The sequence below is a fragment of the Trachypithecus francoisi genome, unplaced genomic scaffold (assembly GCF_009764315.1).
Source record: "Trachypithecus francoisi isolate TF-2019V2 unplaced genomic scaffold, Tfra_2.0 Lachesis_group3, whole genome shotgun sequence".
NCBI lineage: Eukaryota > Metazoa > Chordata > Mammalia > Primates > Cercopithecidae > Trachypithecus > Trachypithecus francoisi.
In genome coordinates this window covers 65291806-65315153 of record NW_022681468.1, presented here as the reverse complement: position 1 = coordinate 65315153, position 23348 = coordinate 65291806, and the positions used below count along the sequence as shown (strand labels likewise).

The 23348-nt window shown below is 34.5% G+C and overlaps 1 long non-coding RNA gene across 1 annotated transcript; it reads right to left on the bottom strand.

Annotated features, from left to right (window-relative positions):
• Positions 1-3389: 3389 nt before the first annotated feature.
• LOC117071256 lies at positions 3390-22887 on the bottom strand. Its single transcript, XR_004432211.1, has 4 exons — positions 22739-22887; positions 19194-19204; positions 4797-4809; positions 3390-3402 (listed from the first exon to the last, which is right to left on the bottom strand). It is a non-coding gene; the product is annotated as an uncharacterized LOC117071256 (long non-coding RNA).
• Between the last annotated feature and the right edge of the window lie 461 nt (positions 22888-23348).

Below are 23348 nucleotides of genomic sequence, written 5' to 3'. Positions count from 1 at the left end.
TCTTTGCTGGTAGACTGTTTACTGTGGCTTGGATCTTGTTACTGGTCTGTGCAGGCTTTGGATTTCATCATGGTTCAAACTTGGTAGGTTGTATGTGTCTAGGAACTAATCCATTTATGCTAGAGTTTCCAATATATTGGCAGATGATTGTTCGTAGTACCCACTAATGATCCTTTGAATTTCTGTCATATCAGTTGTAATGTTTCCTTTTTCATTTCTGAGTTTGTTTTTTGGGTCTTCTTTCTCTTTTTATTTTACCTAATCTGGCTAAAGTTTTGCTCATTTTGTGTCTTTTCAAAAACCCAACCTTTTGTTTCATTGTTGTTTCCTACTGTTTTCTTCATTTCAAATTCATTTATTTCTGCTCTGATCCTTATCATTTCTTTTCTTCTCTTAACTTTGCGTTTGTTTTGCTCTTGCTTTTTCTCATTCTTTAAGATACATCATTGGTTTATTTATTTGAAATTTTGCTTCTTTTTTGATATAGGCCCTGATAGCTATAACTTTCTGTCTCAGTACTTCTTTCCCTGTATCCCATAGATTTTGATATGTTGTGTTTCCATTATCATTTGTTTCAAGAAGTTTTTAAATTTCATTCTGACTTTCTTCATTGACCCACTGGTCATTCAGGAGCATATTGTTTAATATCCATGTGTTTGCATAGTTTCCAAAATTCCTCTTGTTATTAAATTCTAGTTTTATTTGTTTATGATCAGAGAAGATGTTTGACATTATTTCAATTGTTTTGAATGTTGTAAGACTTTTTTTTTTTTTTTACCTAGTATATGTTCTATCCTTGATAATAATTTATGTGTTGAGGGGAAGAATGTGTATTCTGCAGCCATTGGATAAAATGTTCTGAATGTATCTATTAGGTGCATTTGTTCTATAGTGCAGATTAAGTTGGATGTTTCTTTGCTGATTTTCTGTTGGGGAGATGTGTCCAACGCTGCAAGTGGGATGTTGAAAAGTGTATAACTATTATTGTATTTGAGTCTGTCTCTCGCTTAGCTTTGATAATATTTGCTTTATATATCTAAGTGCTCCAGTTTTAGGTGCATATACATTTACAATCAATATATCCTCTTGCTGAATTGACCCCTTTATCATTATATAATGATACTTTTTGTTCTCTTTTGCAATTTTTTCTCTTGAAATCTATTTTGTCTGTTAAAAATATAGCTACTCTGGCTCTTTTTTTTGTTTGTTTGTTTCCATTGGCATGGAATATCTGTTTCCGTGCCTTTATTTTCAGTCAATATGTTTCTTTGCAGGTAAAATATGTGTCTTGTAGGCAACAGATTATTGTTCTTGTCTTTTCATCCATTCAGCTACTCTATGTCTTTGATGGAAAAGTCTAGTCCATTTATATTCAATGTTATTATTGATTGGTAGGGACTTACTCCCTCCATTTTGTTATTTACTTTCTGGCTGTTTCGTGGTCTTATCTTTCTTTTTTCTTTCCTCTGTGTCTTCCTTTTAAAAAAGGTGATTTTCTATGGTGGTATGCTTTAATTCCTTGCTTTTTATTTTTTGTGTATACTTTGTATGTGTTTTGATTTGAGCTTACATGAGACTTATGTATACTATCTTATAGCCCATTATTTTAAACTGTTGACAACTTAACATTGATGGAATAAACAAACAAGCAAGCAAACACACACACAAAAAGAAACAATAAAAACTCTACACTTTAACTTCATTCTCCCATGGTTTCACATTTTGTTGTTTCTTTTTATGTCTTATTGTACTGTCTATGTCTTGAAAATTTGCTGTAGCTATTATTTTTGATTGGTTCATCATTTAATCTTTTTACTTAAGATGAGTAGTTTACAAACTTCCATTGTATGTGCTAGTATCCTGTGATTTTATGTGTGCTTCCTCTTCTCAGTGTGTTTTGTTCCTTCAGATGATTTCTTATTGCTCACTTACATTCTTTAATTTCAGTTGCAATAATTCCCTAGCATTTCTTGTAGGACAGGTTTGGTTTTGATGAAATTTCTCAGCTTTTGTTTTTCTGGGAAGATCATTATTTCTTTTTCATAATTTAAGGATATTTTTACCAGATATACTACTATAGGGTAAAAGGATTTTTCTTTCTTCACTTTAAATACATCATGACACTCTCTCCTGGCCTGTCAAGTTTCCACTGAAAAGTCTGCAGCCAATTATATGGAGCTCCATTGTATGTTATTTGTTTCTTTTCTCTTGCAGCTTTTAGGATCCTTTCTATGTCTTTGACCTTTGATAATTTGATTATTAAATGACTTGAGGTAGTCTATTGGGGGAACCCACCCCCAATATTTCCACATAGGTTCTTTCTATTTTCCCTAAGTGTTGGCCTGCTGAGACATAAAGAGAAAGGGCACAAAGAGAGGAATTTTACAGCTGAGCCTCTGGGGGTGACATCACATATCGGTAGGACCATGATGCCCACCTGAGCTGCAAAACCGGCAGGTTTTCATTAAGGACTTCAAAAGGGGAGGGGGTGTACAAACAGGGAGTAGGTCACAAAGATCACATGCTTCTGAGGCCAATAAAGATCACAAGGCAAAGGGCAAAATGAAAAACTCCTGATAAGGGTCTATGTTCAGCTGTGCACATATTGTCTTGATAAACATCTTAACAGAAAACAGGGTTTGAGAGCAGACAACCAGTCTGACCTCGACAACCAGTCTGACCTCAAATTTACTAGGGTGGGGTTTCTTTCCCACCCTAATAAGCCTAAGGGTACTGCAGGAGACCAAGGCGTATTTCAGTCCTTATTTCAAATGCATGAGGCAGACACTCCCAGGGTGGCTGTTTATAGACCTCCCCCCAGAAATGCATTCCTTCCCCAGGGTATTAATTATTAATATTCCTTGCTAGGACAAGAATTCAGTGATATCTTCCCTACTTGCACATCCATTTATAGGCTCTCTGCAAGAAGAAAAATATGGCTCTATTCTGCCCGACCCAGCAGGCAGTCAGACCTTATGGTTGTCTTCCCTTGTTCCCTCAAAATCACTGTTATTCTGTTCTTTTTCAAGGTGCACTGATTTCATATTGTTCAAACACACGTTTTACAATCAGTGTTTACAATAGTGGTCCTGAGGTGACATACATTCTCAGCTTACCAAGATAACAGGATTAAGAGATTAAAGTAAAGACAGGCATAAGAAATTATGAGTATTATTTGGGAACTGATAAATGTCCATGAAATCTTCACAATTTATGTTCCTCTGCTGTGGCTCCAGCTGGTCCCTCCATTTAGGGTCCCTGACTTTCTGCAACAGTAGTCTTCTTTGGGTTTAATCTGCTTGCTACAACCTTGTACTTGAATGTTGATATCTTTCTCTAGGTTTGGGGAGTTCTCAGATATTATCTGTTTGTTAAACTTTCTACACTTATCTCTTTCTCTACCTCCTCTTTAAGGCTAATAACTCTTACATTTGCCATTTTGAGGCTATTTTCTATATTGTATAGTTGTGCCTCATTGTTTTTTATTCATTTTCTTTTGGTCTTCTCTGACTGCGTATTATCATATAGCCTGTCTTCAAGCTGACTAGTTCTTTCTTTTCCTTGATCAATTCTGCTATTAAGGTACTCTGATGTATTCTTAAGCATCTCAGTTGCATTTTCCAACTCTAGAACTTATGCTTGATTCTATTTAATTATTTTAATCTCTTTGTTAAATTTAGCTGGTAGAATTCTGTGTTATCTTGAATTTCTTTGAGTTTTCTCAGTACAACTATTTTGAATTCTCATATATCTCTGTTTCTCCAGGGTTGGTTCCTGGTGCTTTATTTAGCTTATTTGCTGAGGTCATGTTTTCTTAGATGGGGTTGATGCTTGTAGATGTTTGTTGGTGTTAGGGCATTGAAGAGTTAGGCATTTATTGTAGTCTTTACAGTCTGGGCTTCTTTGTGCCTATCCTTGTTGAGAAGGCTTTCCAGGTATTTGAATGGACTTGTGTCCCAAGCTCAACAACACTAGATTTCCAGACTCTTAGAGGTACCGACTTGTTGGGAAGAAATTTATGGGCTATCTGGAATAAACTCTTTTATCTTACTGTGTCTCAAACAAATTGAGTGTTTCTCTCTATGCTGAGCCACCTGGAACTAGGACGGTGCCCTATTTTACCATGGCTGGACTGATATCCAATATGCAAGACAAAGTTCTCTTTACTGTTCACTCTAGTCTCCTTAAGCAGAAGGAAGTGGTTGCATTTGTTGTATAGGGAATCACTGCCTGGAGTTGGGGGAAGGATGGTGAAAGCACTCTCTTAGCTACACCAGCTGGTATCTCCCTAGGTCACATGCCACCCTAGTCTACTGGCTCTAAGTGTACCCTAGCACTAGGAGTTGCAGTTCTTGTGTCCGAGAATGCCTTTCAAGTTTATCTAGGACGCCAGAGCACTTTGGACCATGGTGGCAAGGCCTACTGAGAAACTCAAATTCCGACTGCTGGGTAGCTGATTCTCTTCTGGCTATGGCTGGTCCAACTGCTCCCTCCAAGCACAGGTACTGGCTCAGCCTAGCATGGCTTTATTCTCCTCTATGACAGGGCAGCACTGAGTTCAGTGTAAAGTCCCCCAGTCACTACATGATATGGTTCCCTGATATGGTTTGTCTCTGTCATCTTGAATTCCTGTGTGTTGTGTGAGGGACCCACTGGGAGGTAATTGAATCATGGGGTCAAGTCTTTCCTATGCTGTTTTCGTGATAGTGAATAAGTCTCACGAGATCTGATGGTTGTAAAAAGAGGAATTCCCCTGCATAAGCTCTCTCCTTTGTCTGCCGCCATCCATGTAAGACACGACTTGCTCTTCTTTGCCTTCCACCATTATTGTGAGGCTTCCCCAGCCATGTGGTACTGTAAGTCCAATTAAACCTCTTTGTTTTTTAAATTGCGCAGTCTCAGGTATGTCTTCATGAGCAGTGTGAAAACAGGCTAATACACTTGCCCTTCCAAAAGTGCACAGACTCTCTGCTGCCCTGCTGCTTCTGGGGAATGGTGAAGCGGTGGTGTCAGCGATTCAAGACACTCTCTCCTACCCTCTTCAATACCTCTTTCAATGATACGAAGTTAAAACCAGGTACTGTGATGCTTACCTGATTTTTGGTTCTTGTGACGGTGTTTTACTGCATGCATATAGTTGTTGAAATGGGGTGTCCTAGTGGGAGAAATGAAGGTTAGGCTTCTATTCTGCCATCTTGCTCCACCCCCTCAGCATTCCTATTTCTTGCTCTTTCTCTCTTTTTTTTCTTTATTGGACTAATTACAAAAGCTTGTTTTCATGTGTTACTCATGTACTTTAAAAAGTGTTCCAGAGTTTTCCTGTCCATAATCATACTGTGAGTCAACCTTGGGCACAGATACCAAAATTGAAAAGTCTTTGAGGTGGAATGCATAGAAATAGAGTTTAGGGTTCTCAGGAGTTTGCCTAAGGGCTGTCTAGGGGGAGGTGGAGATTGAGGGAGAGGCTAAGAAAATGAGATTCTTGGCCCCCACTCCATTTCAGCCAGAACGCCCAGTTTTTATGTTTATTAAAGTGCCACATGAGATGTTACTTAAAAATAAACCATGGAGGTGGAGCTGCAGTTAGAAACAATGCTTTGAAATTCACTAACCCAAAATAAGGATGGTGTTGGTCTCCACTTTGCTTTTCTCTGACCACTCCTGGGGGCCAGGTTTATTTCTTGGCTTTTCACTTGAAGGTGGAAATCAATGCAGTGAATGTGCTCCAAGGAAAGCACCTAGGATGGTGAAGTTACGGAAAACTAGAGAGATTAGTTAGTAAAGCCAGGCTTGGAGAACTGAATTATTTGAAGGGCTCTCAGGTGAGTAGATTGGTTCTTCATAGCACAGGGGTCAGGACTAAAACCCTGGGTAAATGGAGATTTCAGCGTTGTCCAAAGATAAAATGGGTTGCCTTGGGAAGCAGTAGGATTCCCATAACTGGAGTCGTGTAGGCAGAAACTCTTTGTCTATGATGTTTATGGCAGATATTTCAACAACAGATGAGGGTTTGACTACAGAACTTCCAAGGATCTCTAAACACAAATATTGTTTAGTTCCTATGATTCAGAATATATATTGGACACTGAAAATATGTAAATGATTGAAAGAGACATTTTTTCCACTCTCAGTGAAAAAGCAAATAAGACAAACAAACAAGTAAACTTTTAAATTTTAAATATTGCTCTGAGGACAAGAGAACATGGTGGTGTGATAAAGAGTAACTGGAAGTGGGGACATTTTTAGGTAGGAATTCAAGGAAGTACCCTCTGAAGAGATATCTGAGGCCTGAGGATGAGAAGGAGCCATTTATGCAAAAATATTCTGGGCAGAGAGAACAGAACATAGTAATAGCACTAGAAAGCTGTTGCAGAATTTAAAACAGGATAATTCTGTGATCTGATTTAGGATTTACAATGATTTTTTTAAAAAAAGAATTACATGCCAAAACCAAACGATATTTATTCCAGATATGCAAAATTAGTTCAACATTTGAAAGTCCATTAGTGTAATAAACCACATCAAGAGGCTAAAAGGGGGAAATTATATGATCATATCAATTGATGCAGAAAAGGGAATTACAAAATTCAGCAACCATTCTCAATAAAAACTCTAAGCACACTATGAATAGAGGGAGCTTCTTCATCTTTATAAGGAATATCTACAAAAAAATCCTAACAGTGAACATCATACTTACTATTGAGAAACTGAATATTTGGCCATATCTTAATATGAGCCAAGTAAGTCCTGTTTTACTACTGCTACTTAATAGCATACTGGAAGTCCTAGCAAGTTCAATAACACAAGAAAGGGAAATAAATACAAGGCATACAGATTTCAAAGAAGGACGGAATCTGTCTTTGCTGGCAAATGACATGATTGTCTATGTAGAAAATTCCAAAGAATGAAACAAAAAAGTGAAACAAACCCCTCCTGAAACAAATCTGTGAGTATAGCGAGGTCACAGGATACACAGTTATTCTATGAAAGGCAATTGTTTTACTTTATAGCAATGAACAGTGGTAGTTTGAAATACAAAATTTATAATAACCATTCATAATTGCACATAAAAATGAACTAATTAGGTACAAATCTAACAAAGTATGTATAGAACCTATATGTGGAAAACTATAAAATTCTAAATAAATTGAAGGAAATATAAATAAATCGAGAGATAGTTTGTGTTCATGGATTGGAAAACTCAATATTGTAATATAATTTTTTCCAACTTGATTTATAGATGCAACACACCCTCAATCAAAATTCTGTAAGCTATTTCATAATATTGAAAAAAGGAATCTAAGTTTATATGGAAAGATAAAAGATCTAAAATAGCTATACTAAAATGTGGAAAAGCAATAAAGTTGGAAAACTCAACCCAATTTCAAGACTTGCTATACAGCTAAAATAATCAAGGCTATATGGGATTGGAAAAATAATAGAGACATAAACAAATGGAACAGTATAAAGAGCCTAGAAATAGATTACAAATATAGTCAATAAATCTTCAACAAGGAAACAAAGGCAATTAAGTTTAGAAAGAATAGTTTTTTCAACAAATGATACTAAAACTATTGGATAGCCATATGAAAATGTATCTAGGCACAAATTTAATATATTGCACATAAATTAACTCAAAATGGATCATTGATTAGTGTACAACTCAAAGTTCTATTACTTCTAGAAGAAAACATAGGAGAAAATATAGGTCACAGGGTTTGGCAGTGAGTTTTTATTTTTATTTTCAGTTAATTAATTAATTAGTTTATTTCTTTCTTTTAGAGACAAGGTCTGTCTCTGTCACCCTGGCTGGAGTGCAGTTCTCACAATTATAGCTCATTGTACCTCAAATTCCTGAGTTCAAGTGATCCTCTTGTCTCGGCCTCCCTGGCATTTAGGACTACAGGTGCACCACCATGCCTGGATTGGCAATGAGTTTTCAAATTCAAAACCAAAAAGTATGATCCATAAAAGAAAAAATTGAAAAGTACACATTATGAAAATGTTGACCATTGTGACATACCTTGCTAAAATATCTTTATATTGTATATAATGTATTAAGTTATTGTCCAATATCTTTCTTTAGATACACATCTAAAAATTTCCTTCAATTTTCAATCTGGAAAGCGGCAGTGGCACTTGTATACATTTCTGTACTAGCTCAGGCTGCCATAACAAAACCCTAGTCTGGGTAGTTTAAAACAGAAAATAATTTTCTTACAGTCTGGAGGCTGGGAAGTGCATAATCAAGGTACTAGCTTTTTGGGCTCTGGTGAAGGCTCTCTTCTTGGCTCATAGAGGGCTGCCTTCTCCATGTGTTCTCACAGGGTAGAGAGCTCTGGTATCTCTTTCTCTCTTATAAGAGCACTAATGCTATCAAATTAGGGCTCCTCCCTGATGACTTCATTTAAACATGATTACTTCCTGAAAACACTATCTCCAAATACAGTACAGTCACGTTGAAGGTTAAAGCTTTAACATATGAATTTTGGGGGTCACGAATCAGCCCATAGCAATTTCCATTTGATCTTTTATAATAATACTTATTTGCATTTTTTAGACAACAAGCTTTGAGCTTTGCAAAAAAGTACACTAAAACCACACACTTAAAATTTTTTGGCTGTGGCTCAAAGGACATTAGCATTCTGATTCAGCATGGGAGCGCGGGTGTCTTTCGGAACATATTTGTTGTGAGCCATATTTTTTTGTACATCATGTTACATATTCTTGGGGATAATTCTCCTTCATGAAACCCAAACCAGTTTGTAATAGGAACTTACTAGATTGATAGTCAATGCAATTTGAACCAACAGAAGGAACAAAGAAAAATTACACTCTAAATTCAGAAAAAAATTTATAACACATATTTTCACCACAACTATCCTTCTTTCCTGAGAATTTTATATCATGGTGTTAAATTTGTTCAGATTCTCATAGTTAAATAAGAGTCAGGTGCTTTTTTTTTTTTAAATCAGAACAAAATATTGATTGTTCTAACACAAAAAATAATATGGGATATTTAGGAAACTATTTATATGATTTAGGGTCACATATATTTTTTCTAATGACTTTGGTTAATACTTCCTGTTACTTTAGAAATATATAAGTAATAGACTTCTAGCTAAATGGCCACTTTAACACAAGGACATGGCTATCTAATTTTCAAAATTTAAATAATTAATAGGCATAAAATGTCTAAATTAATTCTGGGACCTCTTATATTTCAATCCTACTGCAATATTGAATTCAGAGAAATACTATATACAACTTGGAAGTAAAATATATACTTTTGTCTCCCAAAATCCATGTCAGGAAAACTGATAGCCTACAGCGTGCATTTATTGAATCCTCTTGCATTCTCTCTGCAAGTGTCCTGCAGCCTTAAACTCTTTCAAATTATCTCACTCTCTAATTCTTACTCTGACCTCTATACCAAACACTCACCCGTATTTAGCTCCCTTGTCTGTTCAGTCGGTCTTTTCCAATTCTGATTCTCTCTTAGGTACCTGTTATCCACACTCCTTCAGTTATATACATTCATCTCTCTCATATCTTTGATGTCATGTGAGCATTGGAGAGGAGCTGGAATCCCTGACAGCAGTGATGCATGGAGGACCTGGGGAGGTGGGATGAATGGCTCTCAGTCCCTGCATTTGGATAAGAGAGGCTGCATACTATTGGGAGACTTGGCATAGGTAGTCTTTTTTTTTCACTCCTAGTAGTGTCTGAGTTCATCGGTTTATTTACTTACCCCCACAGTATTAAACATGCTCTCCACCACTGTATGATTTTTCAGTACTCAGGAAACACTACAACCTGTGTGACAGCTAAGCATTCAGCAAACATTAGCACTTTTTGAATGGTCTATTAAATCACCAGGTAAAATGCACATAAATTTTAATTAAGAATATTTTCACCATGGTAGTCTACATTAAATAAAAATTCCTTGTTCCGTTCCAAGATGACAACTTGCTGAAATCTTCAGGTTCCAACCAACCTCACACCTTAAAAGTATAAATAGTTCTTGAAAATATCTGGGTCACCTGATGACAACAACACAAACATAAAGAAAATACAAAATAATAAAGAAGCTCTGTGAGACTGCTATATAGAGATTCTGCTGCTTTTTGTTCCCTGATTATTGAAATGAGACTCTTGCATTTGCTCTTGCTTGATCCAGACTGTGTTCAGAAACCACTCTCCTGTGATTAATGTTCTTAATCACATTTTTGAAATTGATGCAAAAAATGCTTCTTATTGTTTTAAAACCATATATTTTAAACTGAAATTTATTTTAATCAATCAAGTATGAATAGCACGAAATATTTTTATCCTAGCATTATGTATAATAAATTAAAAAACAAATGGCTTATATGGTAATTATTGACACCTGTATAATTAATTGAAACAGGCTGACAAGTAGGTGGTGTTTCCTTTCCAAAAACTACCTACTACAAAATCATGAATTGGCAAAATATTACTTAGCAATGTTTCAAATGCCTCATACACATAATCTTTATGTTCTCCCAGCTGATGTACTGTGAAAGGAAAGTAAATCTCAAGACCCCCAAATCACTAAACCAAAAGGAAAAGTCAACCTGGGAACTGTGTCAGACAAACCTGCTTCCTGTTATATTCCTAATTAAGATAGCTTAGCTATAAAGATACAAAAAGCCACATACCTCTCTCACAATTTGCCAGCAAAGAAATTCCTTGTGGGCATCAGGGTTTTTACCCTAAAACGCTTCTGTTGAATTTCAGTCTGGCAATGTAAATTGATAGCTTACCCTCACAAGCGCAGGACAAAAGGACAAAACTCAAAGTCATCCCTCTGCTGACCTGAGACGAATGGATATCTGATCGTTTTCACTGCCCTATTGTTTATGTGAAAATGGAGATTCACTGAGCCAGACTAAGGCATCAGTGACATTTCCTCTACCCTGCTCTCACATGTAAATTGTGTGTTTAGTAAAAGGCTAAGCAAAGACTCAAAAGAATGCAACCATTTGTCTCTTACTTACCTATGACCTAGAGGACACCTCCCTACCATCCCAACCTTTGAGTTGTCCTGGCTCTCCACACCAAACCAATGTGTATATCTTACGTATATCGATTGATATATATGTCTCCCTAAAATGTATAATGCCACACTGTACCCCAACCACCTTAGGCACACATCATCAGGACCCCTTGAGGCTGTGTCACAGGCACGTCCTTAACTTTTGCAAAATAAACTTTCTAAATTGATTGAGAATTATCTCTGATATTTTTCACTCACAATACTTAATAGCACTTCCAGTTTCTCTGGCATAAGGAGGTACTCTTTGTGAAGAAAATATAGGTAATTTTTCTGGATACTCCTTGATTCTTAGGAAAAACATTAAGAAGATTAATAGCAATCAGATAGGTGTAGTAGAAGTCAAAGAAATGGTGGTAGAAGAATAGAACCAGTCAATTCTAAATTCAATCCTTTTAGACCCTATGATTCTTGGTATTATTGATAGAAATTAATCATCATATAGAAGACAAAATGACAATACCTTTCGCCATTATTTTAAAGCTTTCACTGAAAATTTATCTGATATAGATAAGTGATAGATTTCAATCTGATAGTCCAAAACCTAAATTCTATCTCCCAGAATTTTCCATGTCACTAACTTTAGAAGGTTAATTGTCCTTTAACTCTCCCTGAGGATTATAGATTTCTCATCCTCACTTCTTGCATATTTATGTCTAAGTAGCTGTGGATTTTATATGGCTTTAAAAATCTTTGCCTCTTTTAGGCTTTTCTTAGGGTCCAATTTCTCTTAAGAGCAACAGTATCTCTTCACTATAAAATCATAGTTGTATATTGACTCACACACATATGCACACAAACACACACACACACAGACACACACGAATTTATTGAGAAAAGAATATTTTTAAAGGTATTCTAAAAGATTAGGTGCACAAAGTTATGTATCTAAAGTATCAGCGCTATATGGGACCTGTACCCATTTTTGTAACCCATTGTTTCTGTAGAAGGAATTCTGCAAAAAAATTTCCTTCTTTTATGTTTTTATAACAATGTCAATCTTTCTAATTCTTATAACTTGAAAACTCTGGATTTTGCTATAATCACATTCAATTTAAAATAATTCAAGCACATTATTTTTATTGAAACATGGTTTCTCAACCTTGGCACTATTAACATTTTGGGCTGGGAGATTCTTATTGTAGGAAGATGTCCTGTGCTTTGTAGGATGTTTTGCAGCATCCCTGGCTTTTACCCTGTAGATCCCAGGAGAATCCCTCAGTGGTAACAACCAAAAATGTTGCCTTGACAATTGTCACTCAGTGGCAAAGGCACTCCTAGTTGGAAATCACTGCCTTATTTAAAATAAAGGTGCTAAAAATATTTGATTATTTGTCATAATTAATATGTGACATTAATAATAATAATCATGTCCACACTGGGTGGTCCACTCTGGATGTGTTCCAATAGAAATCAATATAACTTGTTTCCATTTAATAGATATTTCTCAATTTTAGTGAATTTTATAGAAATAAATGCAAAATCTAAAGCTCAATCAAATAATCTTCACCTTTGGATTAATATTTTGAGGGCATTTAAACCTCTCTATATGTATACCTTTTTCCCTCTTTGTTTTATATATTAGGACATGATTTCATTATTGTCTCTGTATAGCTTACTGATGACATCTGCTGTTTTGCCCTCAGCACCTCACAGAAATTTCAAGGTAAATTAATGTCCAGATGGTTTTATCAGTACAAAAAACTTTTCTAGATATACAGCCTATTTTAGCATAGTATCTTATGTCCTAGAGGGAAAGTCAAGAGTAATTTAATGCCATTAGACAGAGTAAAACTTAGAAAATATGATCTATTTATTCTTTAAAATTCTCTTCTAGTTTTACATCTTCTTTGACTTCTGTATAATGCATCATCCCTTTGCAATGCTCTTCTCTAGTTAATATTGACTGCTGTGAATATTATATTCTTTCTCATTATATTATTGTGAACATTATTCAAGCAACTTTCTAAGCCAATTTGGTTTTATATAAAGAAGGTGAATCCATATTTAAGAAGCAGATACATGCAAATATATATTTACTAAATCTACATTTAAAACTCTAAAATTATTGTTGTGCAAATAAATATTTTTATTAAGAATGTTATGATAAAATAAACATAAAATTGCCATCTTAACCACTTTAAGTATGTAGTTCAGCAGTATTATGTTCACACTGTTGTGCAACCAACCTCCAGAACTTTTTCATTTTGTAAAACTGAAAGTCCATACCTATAAAACAACAACTCTCCATTTCCCTCTCCTCTCAGCTCCTAGCCAGGACCATTCTATCTTCTGTCTCTATGATTTTGATTACTCTAAGTACCTCATATATGTGGAAGCATACTGTATTTGTCTTTTTGCGACTGGGTCATCTTATTTAGCATAGTGTCCTCAGTGTTCATCTATGTTGTAGCTTGTGTCAGAATTTCCTCCTTTTTAAACGCTGAATATCCCGTTTTAATGGTATACCACTTTTTAAATTCATTCATCTGTGAATGAATATTTGGGATGTTTTCACCTTTGGATTTATTGTAAATAAACTTATGATCATGGTGTACAAATACTTCTCCAGGACCCTGCTTTTGATTCTTTTGGCTATATACCCAGATGTTAAATTGCTGGCTCATACTATATTAATTCATTTTAATATGAATTTTTCACATGTACTATTCTCTAGCTGACATTCTAAAATAGTGTTACCTGGATGCTTTCCACGTAAGCACTTACATATCCACATTATTCTTTAAATTGCTGCATAATGTTCTACTACATTTATTCACTGTGATTTATTTCCCCAATAACTCTTTGAGAGACATTTAGCTGTTTGTAATGTAAAATCGACAATGCTGCACTGAACATTCTCATACATGTCTCTTTGCACACATGTGAGAATATACAAATTTCTAAAAGTAGAATAATGGTTGACCCAGTTATTCTGGTTTTTTCCTTGTAATAGACATTGACAAAAGATCCCTTAAAGAGGCACACTGATTTTACATTTTCATCCAGAGGATATGAGTGGAAAATTTTAAGACTTGTCTTTCCATTCCATTTTTGAATTTTGAGGAAGGTTTTTAAATTAATTAGCTGGGCAAAATATTTTTTTTTAATTCGCAAATAATAATTGCATATATTTATGGGGCACAAAGTGATGTTTTGATACATATAATGAATAGTAATCTGACCAGGGTAATTTGCATATCCACCAACTCAAGCATTTATCATTTCTTTGGGAATGTTCAATGTCCTGTTTGAAATTATATAATATATTTGATAGCTATTTGAAACTATATAACATATTATTGTTGACTATAGTCATTCTACAATGGTATAGAAGAGTAGAACTTATTCCTCTATTGAGCCAAATTTTGTATCCTTTAACAAATCCCTTCCTATATCCCAATTTCCCTACATTTTCCAGATCTACCCAAAGCAGTCTACAGATTCAATGCAATCTCTCTAAAAATAGCAATGACATTCTTCACACACATGCAAACATCTAAAAATGTGTTGGAACCACAAAAGACCCCAAAGAGCCAAAACAGTCTTGAACAAAAAAGAACAAAGCTGAAGGGATCAATCATACTACTAGACTTCAAAATATACCACAAAGCTGTAGTAACCAAAACACTATGATACTGGCATAAAAAGCAGATACACGGACCAATGAAGGAGACTAGAAAAGCCGGAAATTAATCCACATATCTGCAGCCAACTGATATTTGAGAAGGCACCAAAAATACTAATTGGAGAAAGGAAGTCTCTTCAGTAAATGATGGTGGGAAAACTGATATGGGTATCCATATCAGAAGAATGAAACTAGACCTCTACCTCCCATGCTATGCAAAAATCAACTCAAAATGAATCAAATACCTAAATGTAAGATTTGAAACTATAAAATTACTGTAAGAAAACATAGGGGAAACATTTCTGGACATTGGTCTGGGAAAAATTTTTTTTTTGTTTTTTGTTTCTTCCTCTTTTTTTTTTTTTTATTATACTTTAAGTTCTAGGGTACATGTGCATAACGTGTAGGTTTGTTACATATGTATACTTGTGCCATGTTGGTGTGCTGCACCCATCAACTCGTCAGCACCCATCAATTCATCATTTATATCAGGTATAACTCCCAATGCAATCCCTCCCCCCTCCCCCCTCCCCATGATAGGCCCCGGTGTGTGATGTTCTCCTTCCCGAGTCCAGGTGATCTCATTGTTCAGTTCCCACCTATGAGTGAGAACATGAGGTGTTTGGTTTTCTGTTCTTGTGATAGTTTGCTAAGAATGATGGTTTCCATCTGCATCCATGTCCCTACAAAGGACGTAAACTCATCCTTTTTTATGGCTGCATAATATTCCATGGTGTATATGTGCCACATTTTCTTAATCCAGTCTGTCACAGATGGACATTTGGGTTGATTCCAAGTCTTTGCTATTGTGAATAGTGCCGCAATAAACATACGTGTGCATGTGTCTTTGCAGCAGCATGATTTATAATCCTTTGGGTATATACCCAGTAGTGGGATGGCTGGGTCATATGGTACATCTAGTTCTAGATCCTTGAGGAATTGCCATACTCTTTTCCATAATGGTTGAACTAGTTTACAATCCCACCAACAGTGTAAAAGTGTTCCTACTTCTCCACATCCTCTCCAACACCTGTTGTTTCCTGACTTCTTAATGATTGCCATTCTAACTGGTGTGAGATGATATCTCATTGTGGTTTTGATTTGCATTTCTCTGATTGCCAGTGATGATGAGCATTTATTCATGTGTCTGTTGGCTGTATGAATGTCTTCTTTTGAGAAATGTCTGTTCATATCGTTTGCCCACTTTTTGATGGGGTTGTTTGTTTTTTTCTTGTATATTTGTTTGAGTTCTTTATAGATTCTGGATATTAGCCCTTTGTCAGATGAGTAGATTGCAAAAATGTTCTCCCATTCTGTAGGTTGCCTGTTGACTCTGATGGTAGTTTCTTTTGCTGTGCAGAAGCTCTTTGGTTTAATTAGATCTCTGGGAAAATTTTTATGAATAACACCTCAAAAGCAAAAATAAACAATTGGGACCCTATCAAACTATAAACCTTATGCACTGCAAAGGAAACAACAGAATGTTAGATGATCTACAGAATGGGAGAAAATATTTGCAAACTATCCAATAGGGGGTTACTATCCAGAATATATAAGAGACTCAAGCACCTCAACAGCAAAAATCCAAACATTCCCCTGATTAAAAAATGATCAAACAATGTGAATAAACATTTCTCAGAAAAAGATACACAAATATCCAACAAATATATGAAAAATTGCACAACATCCTAATCATCAAGGAAATGGAAGTCAAAACCACCATGAGTTAACATCTCACCCCAGTTAGGGTGGCTACTATGAAAAAGAGAAAAAACAGCAAATGCTGGTGAGGATGCAGGGTAAGGGGAACTCATAGACTTCTGATGAGAATGCAAGCGAGTACAACTATGGAGAACAGGATGGAGGTTCCTCAAAAAGGTGAACATATTAATAGAACTACTGTATAATTCAGAAATCTCACTTCCAGGTATTTATCCAAAGGAGAATAAATCAGTATATTGAAGAGATACCTGTACCCTCATGTTTATGGCAGCACTATTCACAATAGCCAAGATATGGAATCAACATAGGTATCCAAAAACAGATAAATGAATAAAGAAAATGTGACTTATATACACCATAAAATCTTATTCAGTCTTATGAAAGAATAAAATTCTGTCATTTGTGGCAATGTAGATGGAACTGGAGGACATTTTGTTAAGTGAATTAAGCCAGAAATGGAAAGTTAAAATACCACATGTTCTCACTCATATATATAAGCTAAAAACAGTTGATCTCACTGAAGTAAAAAGTATAACAAATAAATATTTTTGTTTCAGTAATATTTCAAGTATTTTTCTAATTACATGTGTTCATTTTATAAAGATGAATAACTGTAGTATATTTAATAAAGAAAATAAAAATTATCCATAAATCAACACAGAAATAACTAACTGCAATCATGACTGTTGAGCTCACTGTAAAAATAAAATTTCTATATGCACACATTCATACACACACATATATATGTACACACAGTACTTTGAGGCCATATGTATAGAAGGTGCTCATAAACCAGTGAAAAATGTATGTTTTACTTTACCTCTGTAATCTTGGTTTTTCTCTGTGAGAGAGATATTTATTGGAAGTATGTCATATTCCTCTTGGAAATGATATAACAAATCTCTAATTTTACTATAGCATTTTTTGATTATTCTAAAAATAAAATATTCTGGTATGTTTGAGAAGGAGATACAAAACCATACCTAAACATCATAAAAATGCTTTAAAAAGGGAACAATCATTGTGTTTCTAAAGAAATGAGTAGTGAATATTGTTCAGTGTCCACCTACCACCTCAGAATCACTTTCCCTTATCCTGTGATTAGAATCTGTGAAAACTGGAAAAAGTACACTAAAAATAAGTAAATAAATAAGTTGTGTCAGTTCTATGTTTCCCACAGCAATTTATTTGGTTACTTATTATTTTTGCTTGTTTGGTTGGCTTGGTAATTAAAAATGACAACATATATGCAGATTTTCTGAATAAGTATTTGTAATACTTATGAAAAATCTACCTGGAAAAGCGGTGGCTGCATAAATTGTTAATCATGAGTTCTTTGGACAGAAGCATTTCTTTTTCTGTCATGATCAGAGTGACTTACGAGTTTCTGCATAGTGTAGGCTCAAGGAGAAGGTATGTGCCTCATCAGTGTGACTGAGTTATGGCAGGAACCATTTAGAAAGCAATGCTGCTGCAGATGTAGGAACTGCTTTAGTGATGTATGTATATAATCTTTATATCTCCAATGACTTCTTTCCCCTGGCACAAGTTAGTGTTTATACCATTTTTTGATTTTATGCTGACAATTCATGTCTTTTCTTAGTATGCAAACTGATAGATTTTGCTTTTAAAAAGAATAAAGTGCATTCAAAAAACTCTACTTTCAATTTTGCTGTGTGTGGTTTAAGTTATCAAGCATTGTTTGTCTTACTGAATGTTCAGCACTATTGCAGTTATATATTAAAATGATTTACCTGAGTATGTTGCAGTTAAACTGGCATTTTGTGGAGAGTACTGTACCCCTCTGATGTTTAATTCGGTTTTAACAGTGTAATGGGACAACATTGTTTATGCTATAGAATGATTCACTCAGGACATTAAAGTGCAATGAGAAAATTGCTACCTCTAGTAAAATTTATGACAATGTGGTGTCTAGAAATGCTTGATAAACCCCAAAGAGAATTATTTCTTACTTGGTAGATAACTATAGTATATACTTGTAAATTTTTCAAAAGTAAATTCACAAGTAACTAAAATTACAGAATCTTTTGAAATTATATTTGCATATAATGAAAAAAACAACAATAGAGGTACTTGTTTGGTTCTAAATTAATCATTGTCATTTATAGATAAAATAACTAGAAATAGTTATTGATAGTTTTTGATAGTAGATTAGAATAATTTTATATCACTCCTAATTTTTACTTTCTTTTTCTTGTAAGGATATTCAACTATAAAAGTAAAACTTATAAAAATAGAAAACCTAAAAAGGAGAAATTAGAATGAAGGTAAAACATGCTGTATTTTTAAAATTTTTAATGTTTAATATTCGTGAGTACATAGAAGATATGTATATTTATGGATTACATGAGCTATTTTGATACAGGCATGCAATGCATAAAAATGACAGCAGAGTAAATGGGATATTTATCACCCCAACCATTTATCTTTTGTGTTACAAACAATTGAATTATACTCTTACATTATTTAAAAATGTACAGTTAAATTATTGTTGACTATAGTCACGGTCTTATTCATCCTTTTTAATGAATTTTTCATGTCCACTAACCAGCCCCAACTGTCCCCACACCCCCACAACCCTTCCCAGCTGGTAACCATCCTGCTAATCTTTATCTGTATGAGTTTAGTTGTTTTAATTTTTAGCTCCCACAAATAAGTGAGAACAGGCAAAGTATTTCTTTCTGTTTCTGGCTCATTTTGCTTAATATAAAGATCTCCAGTTCCACGCATGTTGTTGCAATTGACAGGATCTCATTCTTTTTTATAGCTGAATAGTACTCTACTGTGTATATGTACCACATTTTCTTTACCCATTCATCAGTTGCTGAACACTTAGTTTGCTTCCAAATCTTGGTTATTGTGCATAGTGCTGCAATAAACATGGGAATGCAGATAAGTCTTGGATATACTGATTTCCTTTCTTCTGTGTATATATCTAGAAGGTGTGATTGCTGGATCAAATGGTAGCTCTATTTTTAGTTTTTTGAGGACCCTCCAAACTACAGCCTCCATACTGGTTGTAGTAATTTACATTGCCATGAACAGGGCACAACGGTTCGCCTTTCACCACATCTGCAAGCATTTGTTACTTCCTATCTTTTGGATAAAAGCCATTTTAACTGGGGTGAGATGATTTGTCATTGCATTTTGATTTGTATTTCTCTGCTGAATAAAGATGTTGAGCACCTTTTCATGTGCTGCTTTGCTATTTGTATGTCTTTTTTGAGAAATGTCTACTCAGATTTTTTGCACAGTTTTCAATCAGATTAAAGACTTCATCCTATAAAATTGCCCAAGACCCTTATATATACTGGTTATTAATCCCTTGACAGAAGAGTCATTTGCAAATATTTTCTCCCATTCTCTGGGTTGTCGCCACACTTTGTTGATTGCTTTCTTTGCTGTGTAGAACCTTTTAAACTTGGTTTGATCCCATTTTTCCATGTTTGCTTTCAATGCCTGTGCTTCTTGGGTATTACTCAACAGATCTTTGCCACTGCAATGCCCTGGAAAGTTTTCCCAATGTTTTCTTGATGTAGTTTCATAGTTTGAGGTCTTAGATTTAAGTCTTTAATCCATTTTGATTTTATTTTTGTACATGGTGAGATATAAGGGCCTAGTTTCATCTTTCTGCATATGAATATCAAAGTGTTCCCAGCACCAATTACTGAAGATAATTATCTTTTCCCCAGTGTATGTTCTTGGCACTTTTGTCAAACTGTTGGTTTTTGGACTTATTTCTGGGTTCACTATTTTGTTCCACTGGTGTATGTATTTTTATATTTGTACTATGTCGTCTTGGTTGCTATAGCCCTATGGTTAATTTGAAGTAAATGAATATGATTCATACAGTTCTTTCTGCTGAGGATAGCTTTGGCTATCCTCTATCTTTTGTGCTTCCATATAAATTTTAGGATTTAAAAAATTACTGTGAAGAATGTCATTGAGATTCTTCATAGAGATTGCATTAAATTTGTAGATTGATTTGGGTAGAATGGACATTTTAACAATATGATTCTTCCAATCCTTGAACATGAAATAACTTTAAAATTTTTTGTGTCCTCTTCAATTTCATGTGCAAATATTTTTTTAATTTTCATTTTAGAGATATTTTACTTCTTTGAATACATCAATTCCTAGATTTTAAGTTTTATTTGTAACTATTGTAAATGGGATTATTTCTCGATTTCTTTTTTAGATTGTTTGCTGTTGGCATGTAGAAATGCTACTGATGTTTGTATATTGATTTTGTATCTTGCAACTTTACTGAGTTTGTCAGTTTTAATAGGTTTTGTTGGAATCTTTAGGTTTTTCCAAATATAAGATAATCTCATCTACAAACAACAATTAGTTAACTTCCTTTTCAATTTGGATGCCCTTTATTTCTTTCTCTTGTCTGATTGCTCGAGCTAGGACTTCCAGTACTGTGTTCAATCACAGTGATGAAAGTGAGTATCCCTGCCTTGTTCCAGGTCTTAGAGGAAAAGCTTTCCATTTTTCCCCATTCAGTATGATAATTATCTATGGGTTTGTTATATATGGCTTTTCATATGTTGAGGTATGTTCCATGTATACCAGGGTTTTGAGGGTTTTTTATCATGAAGACCTGTTGAATTTTATAAAGTTTTTTTACAGCATCAATAGAAATGACCATATCGTTTTTATCCTTTATTCTGTTGATATGATGTATCACATTGATTGATTTGCATATGTTGAACCATCCTTGAATCCGTGTAATAAATTTCAACTGATCATGATGATGATCTTTTTAAATGTATTGCTGAATTTGGTTTGCTAGTATTTTATTGAGGACTTTTGCATTAATATTCTTTAGAGATATTGGCCTGTAGTTTTGTTGTTTTAATGTCTCTTTTTCTGGCTTTGGTGTCAGGCTAAGACTGGCCTTGTAGAAGTATTTTTTCTTACTCTACATTTTTGCACTAGTTAGGGTAGCACTGGTATTAATTCTTCCTTAGATGTTTGGTAGAATTCAACAGTGAAGCCATCAGGACCAGGGCTTTTCTTTGCTTGGATACTTTTTATTACAGTTTTAGTCTTATTACTTGTTATTAATCTGTTCAGATTTTGGATTTGTTCATGGTTCAATCTTGGTAGGTTGTATGTTTCTAGGAATTTATCCATTACTTCTTGATCTTTCAATTTATTGGCATGTATTTGCCCACAGTAGCATGTAATGATCCTTTGAATTTCAGTGATATCAGTTATAATATCTGCTTTTTCATCTCTGATTTTATTTATTTGGGTCTTCTCCTCTTTTTCCTGTTATTCTGGCTAAAAGTTTTTCAATTTTTTGATCTTTTCAACACAAAATCAACATTTTGTTTTAATGATCTTTTGTATTATTTTATTCAATTCAGTTTTATTTATTTATGCTCTGATCTCTATTATCTATTTTCTTCTCCACATTTTCGGCTTGGTCTGTTCTTGTTTTTCTAGTTCTTTTAGATGCATCATTATATTATTCATTTATGTTTTTCTTCTTTTTTGATTTAGGCATTTAAAGCTATAAATTTCCCTCTTAGTACTGCTTTCACTGTATCCCAGGGGTTTTAGTATGTTGTGTTTCCATTATCACTTATTTCAAGAAACATTTATTTCAACTTTCTTTTTAATTTCTTTATTGACTCACTGATCATTCAGGAGCATAATATTTAATTTTCATGTGTTTTTATAGTTTCTAAAATTTCTTTTATTATTGATTTCTAGTTTTATTTCATTGTGGTCAGAGAAGATTCTTGACATTATTTCAATTGTTTTGAATGTTTTAAGACTCATCTTGTGACCTAGCACACAGTCTATTTTTGAGAATAATTCATTTGCTCAAGAGAAGAATGTGTACTCTACAATCATTGGATAAAAAAAATTATTTATATAGCTATTAGGTTCATTTGTTCCATAGCGCAGATTAAGTTAGATGTTTCTATTTGATTTTCTGTCTGGAAGATCTGAAAAATCCTGAAGGTGGGATGTTGAAATTTCCAGCTATTACTCTATTGTTGTCTACATCTTTCTTTAGTTCTAGTAATATTTGCTTTATATACCTGGAGACTCTATTATTTGGTGTGTATATATTTACAATTGTAGTATTCCCTTAATGAATTCGCCTCTTTATCATTGTATAGTGCCCTTCTTTGTCTCTTCTTTTAGTTTTTATCTTGAAATCTATTTTGTTTGATATAAATGTAGCTACTCCCCCTCTTTATCTACGAACCTCATAAGAGCTATTGTAGGGTTTTCTGGGGTAGAAAATGTAGCCCATTTCTTCCAACTCATAAGCTACACCTTGACCTAACGTTTTTGCGCGGGCGTTTGTGCTTACTCTATGTCTCTTGTTGAGGTTTGCTGAAGATGGCGGTATATAGGCTGAGCAAGAGGTGGTGGGGTGTATCGGGGTTTATCGATTATAGAACAGGCTCCTCTAGTTTCCATTGGCATAGAATATCTCTTTCTCTTTTTATTTTCAGTCTGCAGGTATCTTTATAGGTGAAGTGTATTTCTTGCACTTCACAAGGCAATGTTGCACAATGATGCAACAGATCATTGGGTCTTTGTTTTTTTTCCATTCATTCAGCTACACTATGTCTTGATTGGAGAATTCAGTCTATTTACCTTCAATGTTGTTATTGATTGGTAGAGACTTACTCCTTCCATTTTGTTATTTGTTTTGTGGTTGTTACGTGGTTGTCTTCTTTCCTCCCTTTCTATCTCCCTTTTAGTGAAGGTGATTTTATCTAGTAATATGCTTTATTTCTTACTTTTTATTCTTTGTGTATTCATTGTAGGTTTTTTGATTTGATGTTACCATAGGGCTTGCAAATACTTTCTCATAAACCATTATTTTAAACTGATAACAACTTAACACTGATTGCACATACAAAC